Genomic DNA, 20,806 nt, shown 5'->3' with positions numbered 1-20,806 from the left:
AGTGGATGGCGGTGGGACCGACAAGTTAGAGCTTCTGCCACCGATAGAAGATTTCCCATTTTGATCTGACGGTGGATCTGATAAGTTGTTCATTGGTGGAACCGACAAATGTAAGCTTCCACCGCCGATAGGTATTTTCTCATTTTGTTCTGTCGGTGGCTGACCGTGGATCCTTCACTCCTACCGACAACTTCTGTTTCCCTTGAGATAGAGCTGATTTTCGGATGACCTTAGAGCACTCACAAGATGCTTCGATAATAACGTGTTCTTATGCTCCACGGGTGAAGATGTCCCTTGTCCTTGATTGGTTTTGATATATTAATTTGTTGTTGATGTAATGCATACGAACAATGTCTTCCATTGGTTACAACATAACAATATACGACTAATCTTGGAATTGACAAAACATGGTACTAACAGTGTGGAGCTGGTGTGAGGTCTTGAATTTGTGATAGTTTGACGAGAAAACTTGGAAATAGGAGTTTTCTAATGATTCTTGGGCAATTTGAATTCAACTTTTTCAAAATTGTTATTTTTAGTTTTGTTGTTTTTATTATTATTATTATTTTATGTTTTTATTTTACTTTTTGTTGTCTTTATTTCTTTTTTGTTTAGTGCGTTCATGGAACACGGACTGATGAAACATTATTCAGTTTGTGCATAATCCACGGACCTGGCTTTTTAAATTTTTAGTCCGTGCATGATGCACAGACTGTGAAAATTTAGTACAATCTATGCATCATGCATGGACTGTGAAGATTTACTCAAAAATACACATGCTTGTGCGCTTCATAGCTCAATGCACAAACCACCCCCCTTGTTAAAATCTTAGCCTTAGATGTCACACTCTCCAACCCCCGAGATCGTTATTTTGGGTGGCGGGGAGGAAAACATCCACCCTATTTACTAACCTAAGATGATGACACTTTGGTGTACATCGATGATTGGAGAATGGGTTTCTAAAAAACTACCTATAAACTCGCATGCATCGAAGTGTGATTAATAGACTTAGGACAGTAAAGTCTTCAAAATCAAATTTGTATCCATCCTATGCTCATGTGATGAAACTGATAAAGCCCATGAAGGCAAGTTGTATACTCAGGCCGCTTTTCTTTTAGTTTCTTTGCAGGTTCCCTTTGGTAAAAGGGGAAATCTATTTTTTTTTTTATGTTTTGCCAAAAATTAAGGTTTTGGTCCGTATTCAAAACACAAACCAGTATAAGGGTACCTTGGTCCGTGCATTAAATACAAACTTTAAAAAATAAATTTGTTTGCTCAATTTGTCCCTTATATCAGTCTTGACAATTTTTATCTTGGACTTTATTTTGTTTTAATTTTAAGACCTAAAAATGATTCAATTAACCACTTTTATCGTTAAGTTTAGGGCCCACCAATTGCCACCTTTTGTTTGATCCAAATGGAGCTCGCCTACTCTCTATCGATCAAAATTGATCCCGACCCATCGTGGCACACTATCAACCTCAGTTAAAATCAAACTCACTATCATCTATCATCGAGGATCAACTCAAAACTGGTCCACGACCCGTATTCAATCCACTTTCAAATTGGGTCCATGACCCTTATCCATTTCAAATCAGGTCCACGACCCGTATCCACTCCAAATCGTACGACCTGTATCCATGTCTAATAGGGTCCAAGACCCATATCCAATCCAAATTAGGTCCACAACCCATATCCAACCTAAATTGGGTCCTCGACCTGTATCCATTCCCAATCGGGTCAACGATCTACATATGACCCAAACAGGATCCATGATCCCTATTCAACCAAAATTGGGTTCATGATCCACATTTTACCCAAATCGGGCCCATCCTCCAATTTCAAACCATGTCCAAAGTTTATGTGCAATCAAACAAAATCAACAATTAGCCAATCAATCCAAATGAATCTAATTATTTTTTTATTTAAAAAAATATGATTTAAAAATACCAATTACAATTCTTGATAAAAGTCAATGCCTAAGAACGATATTGTCCTGTCAATACGAGGGGAATAGACTACGTCTATTCAAGGAAATGAGGTGACTTAAGAGCGACCTTGTTAAAGCATTGTGTGCCACCTCTTCCTTGGGTATCTAACTGGCTAATCTTAACTTCAGAGAATTGGATTAGGGGCTAACAATATATATGTTTTTCCAACTTGACTTGTTTGCATCAATTTATTTTTACAAAATATTTTACTAACTCCGTGTTGATGCCAGTTTTGTGTTGATGTAACTTTTTTTAAAATTGTACCAACTCCATGTTGATGCCAGCTCCATGTTGATGTAATTTTTTTTTCAAATTATGCCAACTTCATGTTGATATTAGCTTTATGCTGATGTAATCTTTTTTTGAATTATACAAACTCCGTGTTGATGCAAATTCCATGTTGATGTCAGCTCCGTGCTTATGTAATCTTTTCAAAATTATAACAACTCCGTGTTGATGTCGTGCTGATGTTAGCCTCGTGTTGATCTAACATTATTTTCAGAAAACACACAACCCGGTTCTATGCCGATGCCAACTCAGTATTGATGCCAACTTCGTTTTGATGCCAACTCCATGTTGATGCCAGCTCCGTGCTGATGTAACATACGATTTCAAAAATACTCAATCCAGCTCCGTGTCGATGCCAACTCCGTGTTGATGCTAGCTCCATGCTGATGTAACCTACGATTTCAAAAACACTCAATGCCTGCTTCGTGCAGATGCTAGTTTTGCGTTGAAAACCTCATTCTTAAATTTATTATTTTTGAGTCCCATCCCTAACAATTGCTGGACCTAATAAAATATCATGCATTTTATTTTCCCTTGTAATAACAATATGAGATCTTTGCATCTACAAGTGGCCAAATGAAAGAAATACAAATACCTTGAGAAGGCTTCATATTTCCTTTGATCTTCATCAACTATGAGTAACTTAAAAAACCACAACCAGCTGTGACTGAACTGGAGGAAGTTAACGCAAAGGTAACAATGTTATTGAAAACAATGAAAAGATAGGAAAAAATGCTACGGCGAGGACAACAGATTGCTGGTATAGTTATTTTAGAGAAGCCTGACTCGGCCAGCCGTTAAATAGTTCTCGTGATTGAACCACTCACTTATCAAGAACTAGCAGGATCTAGCTTAAATGTTTTAGCACAACTACACGTTTAATACATATGTTAGTCTAGATTGAAATGATATAGTATGGATATCGAGAAAATAAAAAGAAATAGTGAAGGAATACGCCCAAAGGTGACAAAAGTCAGCCTCCCAAGTAAGGTTAGTTATGACCGAGCAAGAGATGAACACTATAGTCATCTTTACATTGGGACATTCATTCTTCACCCATCTGATGGGGCATACCATGAGCATTTTCTCCAATCTGGTTCAAGTAGCAGACCGGGTCGAGGACAAGATTCGAATTTGTCTAATATTTGACTTCACTGCTTTAGACGCAGCAACAGGATATCGATAGAATAAAATCCGTATCTTTAGTCAAGAAAACAGAAGAGATCCAAGTCAATATCGTATAACCCAGTCAACCTCTCTGTATTCAGGTACCAATTTAGAGGCAATAGGCCCCAAAATCCCTTCTAGATGATTCATCCATATTTGGCTATCAGCTAGTACATCGAGTTGTCTAGGCTCCAGCGCCATAGAATCCCTTCCAGATGATTCCTTCACAAGTTATACTAGTACAACAAACTCCACAGTTCGATCAGAACCAACAAGCAAGACCTAACAAGATCAATAGGGTATTTACCAAGCAACCAATGACATTGTCAGAACTACTTCTCATATTACTCCAAGGAGAGTACCTCACTAAGTGACCACCAAATCCGAAAGTTGTTAAAAGACCAGGGTACAATTCCAACCTCTTCAACGAGTTTCATATGACTGCACCAAGGTACTCTACTGATCAATGTTGGCAGCTTAAGCAATATGTACAAAAGTTGATTGATAGGAAGGCCATCATACAAGATGGTCCATCAAACCAAGCTCCACAACAAAACATCAATCTGAACCCTCTGCTTGCCCAGAATGGAAGAGGAAATGGACCTGCAATGAACATGGTTGTAAAAGAGGAATCTATCTTCAACCCCTCAACATTGATAGCTCCCTTAGGAACAAAAGTCCAGGTCCATCTAACAAAAAAACAATTAATGCCAACTGTTAACGTTCTTCCCAAACATACCATAAACTCCACCATTATTTCTTAGGATATCTAGAGTAACCATATATTTTTATGCCCAAACCACAAGTTTCACCAACTGACCTTCACTCATCATTCCATATGCATCTCCCACCTTTAAAACTCATTTTCTCGCCCACCTCTACACATACCATATGTTTCGTCCTCGCGACCACCATTAGTCATTCTTTACACCCCTTCAAATCCCTTTGAAACTACTCCCACACCTTCATCTGAACCACTACCACTCATCATCCACGTAAAACCCTAACCATCCCCTATAACCATACATTTCCCCAGACCCTTCCCTTATAGTTTCAACCAGGTAGTCATGTGGAGCTATGAGACAGGCAAATTATACCCATCCACAAATGTCTTCTCCATAAGAGATCCACCTGTTGCAATAGATCCAACCAACCAATTATAGAAAATTTGGATGATTAACCAGTCTGGTAAAGCATGATGAGGATATCTTTGAAGTAGATCTTTATACATTTTTCCAGGCTTCAAAGAGAGATTCACTGTCCAACTGCATGAAAGTAGTGATATCATTCCTCAACTTTGTAGTTTTTTACGGTGAAAAGTATTTAGCGAGGAACTTTTTCGTCAAGTCATCCCAAGTGATGATAGACTCCCTTGGTAATGAGTTCAGTCAATTCTTCGACCTGTCCCTCAATGAGAATGGAAATAGTCACAACCGAATGGCATCATCATCAACATCGTTATACTTGAAAGTAGCATAAATCGCTTGAAAATTAGATAAATGTGCATTGGGATCTTCAACATGTGAACCCCCAAACTGAGATGCTTCTACAATCTGAATAGCAGCTGGCTTGAGCTCGAAATTGTCGGCTTGTACCGTTGGATGACGAATACTAGTATGAATCCCATCCACCTATGGAACAGCATAGTCCCACATAGACTTTAGGACCCTCATTACCATTAGTTTGGTCGGCAATTGTATGGTGTTGAGAAGCTTCTCGCTTATTCTTTCTATTTCTTCGACAAAATTTTTGATCTCAAAATTCAAAGGAACAAGCTCTGAATTTCCTGTACTACGCATATACTTGCCAAACACCTAAAAAACAAAGAAAAGTTTGGTCTAAAATCAAATATGATTGAATTAATATTAACAAAAAGATTAATAAATTAGTCCTTAGCAGCGATGCCAAAAGCTTGTCTAAATTTACGCACGCTAGTATACGTATCGAAACAAGTAATAAAATGATGAGAAAGTATTGTTCCCACGGAGACTAAATATCAATCTATTGTTAATTACCAATTTATCTCACTCTAATTTTATCCAAACAATAATAAAAATAAGATTTCCAAATAAATGAGGAAAATAACAAAGAAAATAAATTTGCAGATTAAATTCAATGAGTGGTAAAATCTAGGTTCATAATTTCCCCAAACAATCTACTTAACTAAATTCTCCTTCCCCAATGATAAATTAATCAACTATGATTGTCACCCAAGAGCACTAAATTCTCTACAAGCCTCTGTCGATGGTCATGTAAAAATACCCTTCTAAACTAACTCTTTATATGTCTATAAGAATTAAATCAAGAAGAATTCATTAAGAATAAGTTCTCATAAGGGATGCACACACAACGTGAGTATATATCTATCTCAAATTAGCGTATGTTATTCTATTTGGGTCATGAACACAAAACAAATATGTCGATATTATTAAGGTTCACCAATTCAATTCAATCAATGGCTAGTTAATTAAATCGCATTAAACATCGGATAAAATAAATAATCACATGTAGAAATAATCATAAAAGAAAGATAGAAAATTAATCAAGCATCATGAATGGGTTCCATTATAACCCTAGAATAGAAATTAGTTCATCATTGAAAAGAAAACAAAATCACAAAAGTATTCAACATTCTTAGAGATTACAAAAATCAAGAGAAGAGATAAAATTCAGGAAAATAAAATTCAAAAATCGAATCTCTAGCTCTCATCCTCCTTCTCGATCTTGTGCCTCCAAGAAAAACCCAGGACTTCTTTCTTAGAATAAGGCTTAATCGTTCCTATTTATAAGTATGGAGACATTAGGGTTTAAGCGTCCCAAAATTCGTCTCTAATTCGGCTCCAAAAATTAACATGTAATGCTAGAAACGTAAGTAGGCCATGGCCTCAAAACATGTCATGCCGCGGCTTGTAATTTATATTTTTGTTATGCAATTCTTGAATTCCCGCTATGGCCTCGTTTTCTATCAAGCTGCGGTTTAAAGAATTTTTAGCTTGTATGCTTAGCTTCCATCTTTCGAGAGTGAACTAATTTGGAGTTAGAATTTTTCCTAAATGTTGGCAAATATCCCAATGTTCTATATTATTCCTAATTTATAAAATAAGCATAAAAACAAAAAAAAACATAGAATCACATAAAAAGTATAAAACAAACTAAACTTAAATAAAAACAACTAAAAGACACTAAAATTAACAAACTATTATATTTAAAAGTGATTAATTCGCAGGTATAAAATCCACTCATCAGCATGCATCCCATAGATATTTTCGAGGTTGAAAGATAGAGAAGTAGTTGTTTACTTGGGGTTGGTGGGACCAAAACGAGTGGACTTGCAAGATATTCCTTAACTTGATCTAAAGCCTTTTGACATTGTTTATTCTAAATTGTCAGCTTGTCAGCTCATTCTTCTTGTGATGCTTGCAGATAGGTTCGTAGACGTTGGTGAGCTGAGGGATGAATCTTCTGACATACTGAATCTTACCTGAGAACTCTCAAACTTGTCTTTCTATCTTGGGTGGTGCCATTTCTTGGATAACCTTGATTTTTTTACTTGATTTACTTCAATTCTTCTTTGGTTGACTACGAATCCCAAAAGTTTTCTTGATGTAACACTAAATATATATTTTGTGGATTGACACATAACTGGTATTTCTGGATCCTAGTGAGAAATTTTCCTAGTGTAGTTGCCTAGGTAGTTTGTTCCTTGAAATTGACTATCATATCGTTTACATAGACTTCAACTTCTTCATTGATCATATCATATAACAAAAATAGTCATGGCTCTCTAATAGGTTGTCTGAACATTTTTCAAGCCGAGTGACATGACCTTGTAGTAGAATATTCCCTATTGTGTGATGAATGACGTTTTTTGCATATCTTGAGGATCCATCTTTATCTGGTTGTACCTTGAACATCTATCCATAAAATATAGCAGAGCGTGTCCTGCTATATTATCTACTAGAACATCTATGTATGGTAAAGGAAAACTATATTTTGGACTTGCCTTATTTAAGTCCCTAAAATCCATGGACATTTTGATCTTTCTATCATTTTTAGGAACTAGGAGTACATTAGCAATCTACTCAAGGTATTCTACTACTTCCAAAAATCTGGGGTTAATTTACTTTGTAACCTCTTCTTTGATTTTGAGTGTCTAATCTTGTTTCATGTATCTAAGCTTCTGTCTAATTGAACGGGCATTTGGGTGGAGAGGAATCTGATTCTGAACAATATCTGTGCTAACCCTAGGCATATCTTCATAAGATCATGCAAATACATCTTTGACTTTTCTAAGTAAATTTTCTATCTCGTTGTGTTCTTTGGAAGATAAGGTAGAACCGACTCGATCCTCTTAAGGATTTCTTTTGTTCCGAAGTTGACAACCTCTATTTCTTTCATTAGCCACTGAGCCCAATGTTCATTTTCTTGTTTGAGTAACTTGATTAGTTTAGAGAGAGGTTCTAATGGAGATCTCGTTACTGACCAAATAATTCAAGTTGATGTTCCCAAGTCTTCACTAGAACCATTGCTAGGAATTGGCGGACCGATGACTAGGGCAAGGACAAAGATGATAAAAGAGATATTACACGGCTTGATTGTAGAAGTACAATACAAGGAGGCCATTCTAGAAGATTCTAAAACCAACTTTGGAGACGTCAAAACTTCACCAAGGATGGTCAACTATCTTTTTGTGCAAGGGAGTGATTTGTAAGAACAAATTGGATGCAAGGGTTAATTGGGAGTTTGATATTCTAATTGTCCTTAATTTTGGTCTTTTATTTCAAAGGACTAATTAGACCCAATCTTGATCTAATTTTTCTATAAAAGGTCACCTTATGTTGTATTTTGGATACAATTTGACAATCTACATTTTATGAGTTAATTCTTTGAAGTTTCTTCAAGAAGTTTGCTTTTGGTTTCATGTGTTCTAGTTTTTTAGTTCTTTTTGAATTCTTGAAGGAGGGCATGAATCTTCGACTTATCAAAGGAGTGGCATTCCTTTATGGCGTCTCAAGATTGGGGTTTTAAGGACATAGCTTCTTTAAGGTTCAAATCCGATCAACAACATCTTTTGTTTCTACACAACTTTTGTTTCCTTCGAATTAAAAGATTCCTAGAAGAGATCATCAAGAGGAGTTTCCAAGAGAAATCATATCATTTGGTATCAGAGCTCCAAGATTGCTGGAAAATAGATCAAGATTGAAGTAATTCTTGAAAGATTTTGATTCGGGTGACATTTGAATTGGAGAACAACGGGGGTAGATCTTGCTACCCCAACCATAAATTCCCACCAATTCACAACCAAGTATTGCTAGAAATCAGGTTGTTCTTATATCAAACCCATTCTTGATTGGAAAACCATGAACAATCTTTGAATTTCTTGCTATTTTTTTTTTCTTTTCTTTTATTGGTACCTTCATTTGAACATTCATTAAAGAAGAACCCAAGGAATTGTTTAAATGCAATTTACCAATCTTCTTGTATTTCAGCAACAACAAAAAGAAAAAAAAATTCATTTTTGAAAGAAGACAGTTACAGCAACGTGGAACTTGTTCTTTTAATGTTGCTTATGAAGTAACTATCTCCATTATTCAATGATGAAGTAACTCCATTATCATTGTAGAAATCCCTGAATAATGGAGATCGTTCAAGTGGAAGAAGAATTATAAAATGTTGGACATTCTTGCTAAAAGCTGCTTACACTAAGTTCGTAACGATTTTTTGTTGATGAAAGTTCATGCTGAATTAAACCATGAAATTCAATGACAGCTCAGGTTTTCAATGAAATTCTTGATTGTTTTATTTGATTTCGTTCATAGAGTTGCTATTCTTAGTGACCGTTGATTGAAAAAAAAAAAAAAAAAAACAAAACAAAACAAAACAACAAACCATCTGCTGGAATTTGATTTCAATGTATTGTAATCCAATTTTCGGATCTGTCATGAGTGCCTTGATTTCTTGCTGAATTCTTGTTGTTCACTATCAATCTTTATAAAGATCAACAATTCTAAAAAAAAAAAAAAACACGTGATCTTGCTGAAATTACTCATCATGTTTGCCGGTTTCCATGTTATTCCCAACGTATATTTTAATTGCTTAAAAAAATAAAATAAAATTTTTTTTTCTTTTTTTTTGTTTTTGTGTGTTATTTCATAAAGATTTCATCTGCATTTTTCAACAAACATTCTTGAAATCCATTCTTAAATGATCAAGAACTCACTTGTTGTAGTTTAATCAACCCATCCCAACGTTAGAATTGTAATCTGATTGCCATTCAAGAACATTGGATATGTTTTGTCAAATCTATCCCCACTTGATTTGTTGCTGGAACACAGCCATAACAGCAAATCTTCAATGTTCTCATATTCCTGAAACTTAGCCACAACAGCCGCAACATTCTTATTCAAGAACTAACATACGTTGCTATATTTTTAATGTTCTTTAATGTTTTTTTTTTTTTTCATGCAATTCATAAACTTATGGGTGATAGAAGATAAACACACAACAACTTGCTGACTTTTCTTGCTATCCTTAAATGTTTTCTTGCTGAAATTCCACCACAACACTTTTTAATTCTGATTTGCATTTGTTTCTTTCTTCAATGTATTACATACAAAAACGTGGTGGCTGATTTGTTTTTACAAATCATTAAAACCTTAAGGAAATTCATAAATTTATGTTTAGAAGGTTCAATTGCCGAAATCCTTACTGATTTTCAGCCACAACGTGTACTTGTTGATTGGCTAGTTTGTTCCAAGTGTCCTATTCACTGCTCGTAGTACCAGAAAATCGTTAAAATTGGAGTTGCTAACTTCAAACAGCCATAACTTTTTATCTGGGTATCGGAACGACTATTAGTGCATATCAAATCGAAGCTCTTTTCGATACCTACAAGTTGAACATGCATAGCCTTATTCCACACCGTTTCGACCCTAATTCCATCGTTTTCATTTCTTTTCAGGACTTACAAGATTGTTGTGTCTTTTGTTGCTTTTGTTTATTTAAGTTTACAGGTTCAAGCCATGAGTAAGGAAGGAGGAGAACCACATCAGACCTACATGAAATTATTCATCAAGGCCGTTTATGATCAATTTAAATTGTTGAATTCAAGGTTGGACAGTATAGAATCCTCTTATGAATCTAACCATATCGAAGACATGAGTTAGAAGGAGAAGTCGATGTTCATTCCGAAATGGAGAGATTACATTATCGAAGGGATAAGAAAGTTGATATCAAAGAAGATAACAATGTGGGTAGCATAAAGATGACGATTCCGACCTTTCACGAAAAGAATGATCCTATATTATATTTGGAGTGGGAAAGAAAGGTTCAGCACGTTTTTTATTGTCTTATTTCGAGGATATAAAAATAAAGCTAGCCGCCGTGGAATTTTCAAACTATGCCTGATATGATTGGATCAATTGGTGATAAATATGCGCAGAAATGGTGAGAGACTTATTCGATCATTGGATGAGATGAAGTCAGTGATGCGTAAAAGATTTATTCCTAGCCATTACTATCAAGATTTGTATATCAAATTACAAGGGTTGGTTCAAGGTTCCATGAGTGTAGAGGATTATTATAAAGAAATGGAGATTACCATGATTAGAGCAAACATAGAAGAAGATAGATAAGTAACCATGGCTAGATTCATTACCAGATTGAACAAATAGATTGCTGATGTGGTTGAGTTGCACCATTATGTGGAGATGGATGAGTTACTGCACAATGCCATTAAAGTGGAAAAGCAAATCAAGTTTAGAAGGTTCAGATATGGATCATCTTCTAATAATCCGTGGAGACCAAATTGGAAGGACAATAAAATTCCTTTCAAATGAAAAGAAGATGCAAAGTCGAAGACTTCGATTTTATTCCTAAATATAGACCTGAAACAAATTATCTTATTAAGTCACGTCAGATTAAATGTTTTAGGTGCCAAGGGTATGGACACATTGCTTCTGAATGCCCAAATAAAAGGGTTATGGTTGTATTGGCAAACAGAGACATTGAAAGTGCTAGTTTAAGTGACAATGAGATGCCTCCATTAGAGGATTGTTCTGATGTTGAAGTAGAAGAGCTTGTGCATGGTGATTTATTTGTCACCAGGAGGGCTTTGAGTATACCGCCTAAGGATGATGAGATGAGGAGCAACATGAGCATATTTTTCACATAATATGCCACGTGAAAGATAAAGTCTGTACATTGATTATTGATAGTGGGAGTTGTACCAATATTGCCAGTACCTTATTGGTAGAGAAGTTGAATTTGAAATGGTAGAAACATCCTAAACCGTATAAGCTACAATGGCTGAATGATTGTGGAGAAGTGAAGGTAAACAAGCAAGTTTGGGTTCCTTTCTCAATAGACAAGTATGTGGATGAGGTTCTCTGTGATGTGGCACCGATGCATACTAGTCGACCAATGGCAGTTTGATAAGAGAATGTCGCATGATGGGTATAAAAACCGTTATTCTTTTGTAATGAACAATCAAAAAATTGTATTGGCCCCTCTCAATCCTTTTCAAGCTTATGAGGACTAGGTTAAGATAGCAAGTGAGTGCAAAAAGAGAGAGCAAAAAGGATAGCAAAGTGAGCAACATGGCGAGAAGAATAAAGTACTGAGTATACTTGCTGACAAACTTGATGTTAAAAGTGTAATGATAACAAGGTCACAAGTTCTCGTTCTTATGTACAAAGATGTTTATTTTTTTACTGACAATCTTAACTCATCTTTGCCAAGTGTTGTTGTGTTTTTATTGCAGGATTTTGAGGATCTTTTTCCCGAGGAGATTTCCTATGGTTTACCTCCTTTAAGAGGAATTGAGCACCAAATAGACTTCATACCTGGTTCTGCTATACCAAATAGACCTGTTATAGAGCTAATCCCGAGGAAACAAAGGAGATACAGAGGCAAGTGGATGAACTGTTGCAGAAGGGATTTGTAAGAGAGAGTCTGAGTCCGTGTTCGGTTCCTGTTCTCTTAATACCAAAGAAAGATAGAACATGATGCATGTGTGTGGATTGTCGAGCTATTAATAAGATAACGGTAAAATATAGGCATCCTATCCTTAGGATAGATGATATGTTTGATGAATTGCATGGCTCTCATTTCTTTTCTAAAATTGATTTAAAGAATGGGTATTATCAAATTCTCATGAAAGAGAGAGAAAAATGGAAAACTTTATTTAAAACTAGATATGGGTTGTATTATGGTTAGTAATTCCCTTCGGTTTAACTAAGCACCTAGTACATTCATGAGATTAATGAACCATGTCTTGCGTGCTTTCATGAGAAAATTTGTGGTAGTTTACTTTGATGATATTTTAGTCTATAGCAAAAATGTTGATGACCATGTGAAGCATTTGCATGCTGTGTTTAGTGTGTTAAGAGAACACCAATTATATGTTAATCTTAAGAAATGCACATTTTGTATGAAATCTATTGTGTTTCTTGGATTTGTTATTAGTTCGCAGGGAATTAGTATTGATGAGGAAAAGGTAAAGGTAATAAAGGATTGGCTTACACCTAAGAATGCGAACAAGATAAGAAGTTTCCATGGTTTAGCAAGTTTTTAGCGAAGGTTTGTTAAAGATTTTAGTTCTATTGCTGCACCTTTGAATGAACTTGTTAAAAAGAATGTTGTTTTTAATTAGGTAAATGTGCATGATCAGGCTTTCCAAACTTTTGAAAGATAAGTTAACTAATGCATCTTTGTTGTGTTTGCCTAACTTTGATAAAGTTTTTGAAATAGAGTGATGCATTTTGATGCAGGATTCCAATCCAATAACTTATTTTAGTGAAAAGCTAAGTGGGGCAGCATTGAATTATCCTACTTATGACAAGGAACTTTATGCATTAGTGAGAACTCTTCGAACATTGCAACATTATTTATGGCCGAGGGAAGTATCATTCATTCTGATCATGAGAGCCTAAACTTCCTAAAGACCCAAGGTAAGCTTAATAAAAGACATGCTAAATGATTAGAGTTTATAGAAACATTTCCATATGTAATTAAATATAAACATGGGAAGGAAAATGTTGTGGTCGCTGCATTGTCTAGAAGGTACGTATTACTTACTTCATTGCAAACTAAACTACTTGGTTTTAAATTGCTTAAAGATTTGTATGCCAATGATTTTGATTTCAGCCAAGTATGGAATGCATGTGCTAAGTGTGCGTTTGGTGATTTTTTTAGGCATAAAGGATTTCTCTTCAAGGAAGATAAATTGTGCGTGCCTATATGTTCTGTTCTTGAGTTACTTGTAAGGGAAAGTCATGGGGGAGGTTTAATGGGTTACTTTGGTGTCCTAAAAATTTTAGATATATTATGTGAGCATTTTTATTGGCCTCGTATGAAGCATGACGTGCAATCTATTTGTACAGGTGCATTACATGTAAGCAAGCAAAGTCTAAAATTAGACCGTATGGCTTGTATACCCCTTTGCCTATACCTAATCATCCTTGGATTGATATTTCTATGGATTTTGTTTTAGGATTGCCAAGGACTCAAAATGGTAAAGGTAGTATATTTGTTGTTGTTGATAGGTTTATTAAGATGGCCCATTTTATTGCATGTACTAAAACCAACAATGCAACAAATATTGCAAATTTGTTCTTTAAAGAAGTAGTTCGATTGCATGAGCTACCTAAGTCAATTGTTAGTGACAGAGATGTTAAGTTCCTAAGTTGTTTTTGACGCACTTTATGGAGTAAATTAGGAACTAAACTTTTATTTTCTACTGTTGCACATCCTCAAACGGATGGTCAAACTGAAGTAGTCAGTAGGACACTCACTACTTTGTTGCGTGTTATCATTCAAAACAATTTAAAACATTGGGAGAAGTGTTTACCACATATTGAGTTTGCATATAATAGGACTATTCATTCTACTACTTCATTTTCTCTATTTGAGATTGTTTATGGTTTTAATCCTTTAACGTCTATGGATATTTTACTTTTGCCTACTAATGAACATATTAATCTTGATTGTAAGAAAAAAGTAGATTTTGTGAAAGATTTACTTGCCAAACTTCGAGCCAACATTAATAGGAAGAATGAGCAATATGCTAAGCAAGCCAATAAGGGCTGATTGAAAGTTGTTTTCCACCCTAGAGATTGGGATTGGGTGCACTTGCGTAAGGAGCGGTTCCCTACCCAAAGGAAATCAAAATTGCAGCCTCGAGGGGATGGAACATTTCAAGTCTTGGAACAGATCAATGACAACGCCTACAACCTAGATTTGTCGAGTGATTATGGTAATGTTAGTGCAACTTTTAATGTTGCTGATTTATCCATGTTTGATGTAGGTGATTCGAGAATGAATCTTTTCGAAGAGGGGAAGAATAATGGAGATCTCGTTGTTGACCAAATAATTCAAGTTGACGTTCCCAAGTTTTCACTAGAACCATTGCAAGGAATTGGCGGACTGATGACTGGGACAAGGACAAAGATGATGAAAGAGACATTATACGGCTTGATTGTGGAAGTACAATACAAAGAGGCCATTCTAGAAGATTCTAAAACCAACTTTGGAGATGTCAAAGCTTCACCAAGGATGGTCAACTATCTTTTTGTGCAAGAGAGTGATTTGTAAGAACAAATTGGATGTAAAAGTAAATTGGGAGTTTGATATTCTAATTGTCCTTAATTTTGGTCTTTTATTTCCAAAGGACTAATTAGACCCAATCTTGATCTAATTTGTTTATAAAAGGTCATCTTATGTTGTATTTTGGATACAATTTGACAATCTACATTTATGAGTTATTTCTTTGAAGCTTCTTCAAGAAGTTTGCTTTTGATTTCATGTGTTCTAGTTTTTGAGTTCTTTATGAGTTCTTGAAGAAGGGCATCTTCGACTTATCAAAGGAGTGATCATCCTTTGTGGCGTCTTATGTTTGGGGTTTTAAGGACATAGCTTCCTTAAGGTTCTAATCCGATCAACATCATCTTTTATTTCTACACAACTTTTGTTTCCTTCGAATTAAAAGATTCCTAGAAGAGATCATCAAGAGGAGTTTCCAAGAGGAATCATATCAAGTTCTTCGTTAGAAGACTCTCCCTCTGAAGGCTGATTATTAGTTAAATTATCATTGTGCTAGTCGTAATCAAAAGCTTATTTTATTTCATCAAAAATATATGGGATGATAGAAATCATCATAGACTTAACAAACTCAGCAAGACTAGACTCAACTTAAAGTAAATGACTCATGATATAGTAATTAAAGAAAGGCCTGACAGCGAGCTAAATTACAAATTGTATAGGTATGGACTACCATATTCGACTGACAGAACTAATACACTATTGTCTTCAAGAAGCATTTGGGCAATGTTGAGATAATCTACAACCACTTGCTAATCATCAACTTTTCCTTTTTAAACTCTTGGTCTTTTTCCTTTTCTGACCAGTTCATCCCAAAGAAGATCTCAAATCTAGATAGTTGGGTACCTGTAATGTGATTGATGAAGGGCTCTTGGAAATCACAATAAGGGAAGTTTTCCCCTACTTTCACGAAATACCCGTTGAAAGTCTTGCGATAGGGCTTCAAACTTATTAGATCTAAAATGTGCCCTTATCTTCTTGCATTTGCCTTATCTTGCTTCAGCTTCTAGTATCAGGCCCAATCTTCTTTGGTGGGTTTGTACTCTAATCCAAATGTACCGACAACTTCCTGAATAACCGGTGCGATCTTAGTCCCCTGTTGTCTACGGCTTAAGCCTATGCTTGGGAATAATCTCGTATTCTTGAACATATTTTCCATGCAACAATTGGAAGAATTTCGATGAAAAAATCTCTTTCGTAGATTTGCCCCATTAAATTGAATAGATCTTTTCAATTTCAAATTCATTAAGTTGTACCCCTGATATTCTAGTTGAATTTCAAGCAATGGCTTGTTCTCAACTTTGGTATCGTTTATAACCTTTACGATTTCAGCATCCCCATGAAAGGTAATTATAAATCCATCCTTAATGAATTTAACCATTTGATGCAATTTAAAAGTTATAACCTTTATTTGATGTAATCATGGTCTCCCTAGTAGTAGATTGAAAGAGGACTGGATGTCCAAGACTTGAAATTCCATAGGGAAATCTGTTATACCCGTGGATTGTTGAAAATGAAATATTTCCAATATATCCCTCTTAGTATTATCATATCCCCTAACACCTTGATTGTTTTGTTTGAGTTCATATATTTTGAACCCAAGACAAGTTGTGGCCTTAAGAGGACAAACATTCAGTACGCTTTCGTTATCAACCAAGACTAAAGGGACTCTTATCCCGTTGCAGTTGATTATAATGTGTAAAGGCTTTGATGGCATAACCCTTCTTTTGGGAGTTCTGAATCCCAAAAGGATAGGATATTTTCCACATAGGTTACCCCCACTATATCTACTAATTGATCTGGAGAAGTATTGAGGGAAACATGAGTTGTGCTTAATGCTTTGAGAACTACTTCCTTGTGGGCGGGTTGTAGACACTTCATTTTCTTGCATTTGCCTAATTCAACAATTCATCACCCAATTGTTGAGGATTCCTAATGATGAGTGCAAATAACTAGGAAGTTAGAGAGCACATTTCCCAATTGTTCTTGTTTTAGTCCTTTAATTCCATTACTCATTACAACTCGACATAGAAATTTACGCATGTTTAGGATTGGTATACCTTACACTCGATTTAGCAAGTACGTACACTTCGGTTCACTACACATTTTGATAACGTAGAGATATTACAACATTAGGAGAATGTGACCTCGAGATTTAAAAATAATCACATTGGGAATGAAAGAAACCTCATGCAAAAATTCATAAAATTTGCAAAATCAACAAAATGATCGAAACACCCCTTAATGGCCAACTTTAACCTAGAGACTTTGATTCTTAGGAAAATAGGATAGAAAATTATCAATAGGATTACAAGCATTGAAAATCAAAAAAATTACAAAAATTTTGGCCAAGTTAAAAATTCAAATTCAAATTTAATCAAGATCAAATTTAAAATCAAATTGAAACTTCATCAAAATCAAATTAAAAACTAAAATTAAAAGTTAATCAACCAATTAAAATCCAAAATCAAATTAAATTCAAAATTTAATTAAATTCGAAGTAAAATTCGATTGATCAATAAAAGTCAAACTAAAATTTAATCAACCAATAAAATATCAAATTAAAATTCAATTAACTCATAAAATTCAAATTAAAATCAAAGCAACCATTCAAAATGCAAAATAAAATTAAAATCGACTAATCAAGATATAATCGGTAAAGGACTATCAAGTAGTGTGTAACGTTGAATCACCCCTTTATTCTCTTAAGAGAAACATGAGAGAAAAGAGAAGAAAAAGGAAAAAAATTAAAAAACTATGGAAAGAAATCAAATAAATAAAAAAAATGTTGAAATAAAAAACATTAATCAGACAATTTCTTTATAAAAACAATCTTCATTAGCACGTAGGGGGCTCTCTATTCTTCTTTGCATTGGCGTCTCCCACGTCTTTTCTCTCTCATATGGTATCTTTCTCCCATTCTCTCTTGGCCAACTATCCACCAACACATTCTGAATTTCCTCTCTGATTTACATCTCTAGAAGCAAGAAGATATTGTCCTTTTTTTTCTTTTCAAAATAGCCAAAACAAAATAAGAAGAAGCGAACAAAGAGAAAAGAGGAATCATCCATTAGAACTCTCTACTTTCTTCACCACATCTCTAACCGGCATCCATTAACGTCCCACCACAACAGCTCCCTCTATTTCACATTTTTTTTTCTCTTACAGCCCCTCTGCTCTCCTCTTTCTCACGTTACTCCAACAACACCTCCTCATTTTCATTCATTTAAACCACTGCAACCCATACCCTCTCACATTGCATCTTCTTCTCTATACCAAACAACTATCATATTCCTTATTTCTCTTTTCAAGCCCCCCACATTAGTCATTTAATTCTTCTTTTTTTTTTCAAAACCCAACATGCACCTTATTCCCCAGCCATTCTCTTCCTTCTTACAACAGCCTGACCATCCAACCTCATCTTCCTTTCAACACCCTCTGAAGGAATCACAACGAACAACCAATATTTGTTTATCTTTGTTGGACTCACGTTTGGACTGATTTACTTCACATTTTGATCATCATGTTGCTAGTAAGTTTTATTTATATATTTATAGTTTAATGATCACTTGCAATAATAATTAAGTATATCAAGAATGCAAGGTCTTTAACAATCAATGCACAGAGGCATTATAAGGTTCTGGTGACACTTCGATTTTTTTCTTAAAGAATTGTAAATTCTTTGGTTTTGAAGAATATAAAATCGATACGTGGGTCAACTCATTGATTTTCATGTACGTAGAGAGAATTAGATTGATTTTCTTTTTATAAAATTTTCATGCAAGTTGACTCAATGGTTTTCGTGCATGTGGAGGGATTCGATTGATTTTCGTTTTATAAAACTTAGTGAATTTATTTTCACAAAAATACGCCCGAGTTGACTCACTAACTTCATGTTGATGCCAATCCCGTACTGATGAAACTCCCTTATTCAAAATGTTTCATCGACTCCGTGTCAATGCCAGCTCTGTGCTGATGAAATTACCTTTCAAAATACTTTATCGACTCTGTGTCATGCCAGCTCCGTGCTGATGTAATTCTTTTTTCAAAATGTTTTATCGACTCCATGTCGATGCCAGCTCCGTTGCTGATGCCAACTCCTTATTGATGCCAACTCCATGTTGATGCCAACTCCGTGTCGATGCTAGCTCCATGCTGATAAAATTTATTTTTCAAAAGATTTTACCGACTCCGTGTCAATGCCAACTCCATGCTGATGACTCTTTTTCAAAATATTTTATCGATTCTGTGTTGATATTAGCTCCGTGCTGATGCCAACACCGTGCTGACGAAATTATTTTCAAAAGTACACCACCCAACTCTGCGTTGATGCCAACTCTGTGTCGATGCCAACTCCGTGCTGATGCCAACTTTGTGTTGATGCCAGCTCCGTTATGATGTAATTGTTTTCAAAAATACACAATCCAACTCCAGGCTGATACCAACTCTATGTTGATGCCTCCTCCGCGTCGAGAAACTTTTTCTTTAAAAATCGTTTACCTTATAATAAATAACTTGACTCGACCTAATAAAAACATCATGCATCTTTATTTTTGTAAAAAAAATAACAACGCTTGGTCTTCTGTACCCATAGATGGCCAAACGAAAGAAATATAAGCAGCCAGTGATACCTCCGTATTTTCTTAGATCTTTCACCGCTATCATGAGTTTTTCCGAACTAGCACAGCCCACAGTAGCTGAATCGTCAGATGTTCATCCCAGAATAGCAGCACTATTGAAAATGATTAAAAGGCAAGAAAAAATGTTGAGTGCCATGTTAGCCAATGCCAACATCATACAAGCCCAAACAATGCAACACCCTACATCAGGATCAAATCAAGATCTACCTGAGCAACCTCCGGAGGGACTACAGACCACTATGCTTCCCACAGACCATTCTATATTCCACAGAATCGACCACCTCCTGTGGTCATTCCTGATGACGAATGCGAGTACAAGGCCACGGAGGCCAAAATTGCAACAGATGAAAAGTTGGCTCAACAAATTGAGTCTTTGCAAGAAGAAATGAGGAGGATGAAAGGCCTCAATGCTATAAGTGAGACCCAGTTTAATGGCCTCTACTTTTACCCAAATGCACAGTTGCCAGCCAAGTTCAAATGTCCAGAGTTTGAGAAGTACAGTGAGGTGGGATGTCCTCTGTCACACCTGAAACTATATTGATGTTTCATGTGCCAATACGACGAAGATGACAAGTTACTGGTGTAGTTATTCTAAAGAAGCTTAACAGGACCAACACTCAAATGCTTTTCTAGGTTGGATCACACTCTCATTAAGAATTGGTAGGTCCTAGCTGATATGTTCTGGCACAATTATCGATTCAATACGGATGTGGGAATGGATCGAAATGACATGGCTAAGATGGTGAGAAAACAAAGGAAAACAGTAAAAAAGTATGTCCAGAGGTGGCGAGAGTCTGCTTCACAAGTAAGACCCACAATGACTGAACAAGAAATGAACACCACGTTCATCTCAACACTAGAACATGCTTTTTATACTCATCTGGTGGGACACACTACCGGCACCTTTTCAAATCTAATACAAGTAGTAGATCGGGTCAAGGACAAGATCCGAACCGGTCTGATCTTTGATTTTACAAGCTTGGGGGCAACAACAGGCATCCCCTCTTAGAAAAAGCCAGTGCCTTTAGCGAAGAAAAGAGAAGAGACATAGGTTAACAACATACCGCCAAACCGACCACTCATCATACCGGTACTAGCACCGAGACCACAAGTTTCGTCAAC

General features: G+C 35.7%; 1 non-coding gene across 1 annotated transcript; it reads left to right on the top strand.

Annotated features, from left to right (window-relative positions):
- The first annotated feature begins 4,636 nt into the window (after nt 1–4,636).
- On the top strand, nt 4,637–4,744 carry LOC147388939 (small nucleolar RNA R71). The gene has a single exon (XR_015171077.1). It is a non-coding gene; the product is annotated as a small nucleolar RNA R71 (small nucleolar RNA).
- The last annotated feature ends 16,062 nt before the right edge of the window (nt 4,745–20,806 follow it).

The sequence above is a fragment of the Akebia trifoliata genome, chromosome 12 (genome assembly GCF_017979445.1).
Source record: "Akebia trifoliata isolate Shusen 1 chromosome 12, ASM1797944v1, whole genome shotgun sequence".
Lineage (NCBI taxonomy): Eukaryota > Viridiplantae > Streptophyta > Magnoliopsida > Ranunculales > Lardizabalaceae > Akebia > Akebia trifoliata.
This window is presented reverse-complemented; position numbering and strand designations above follow the sequence as displayed.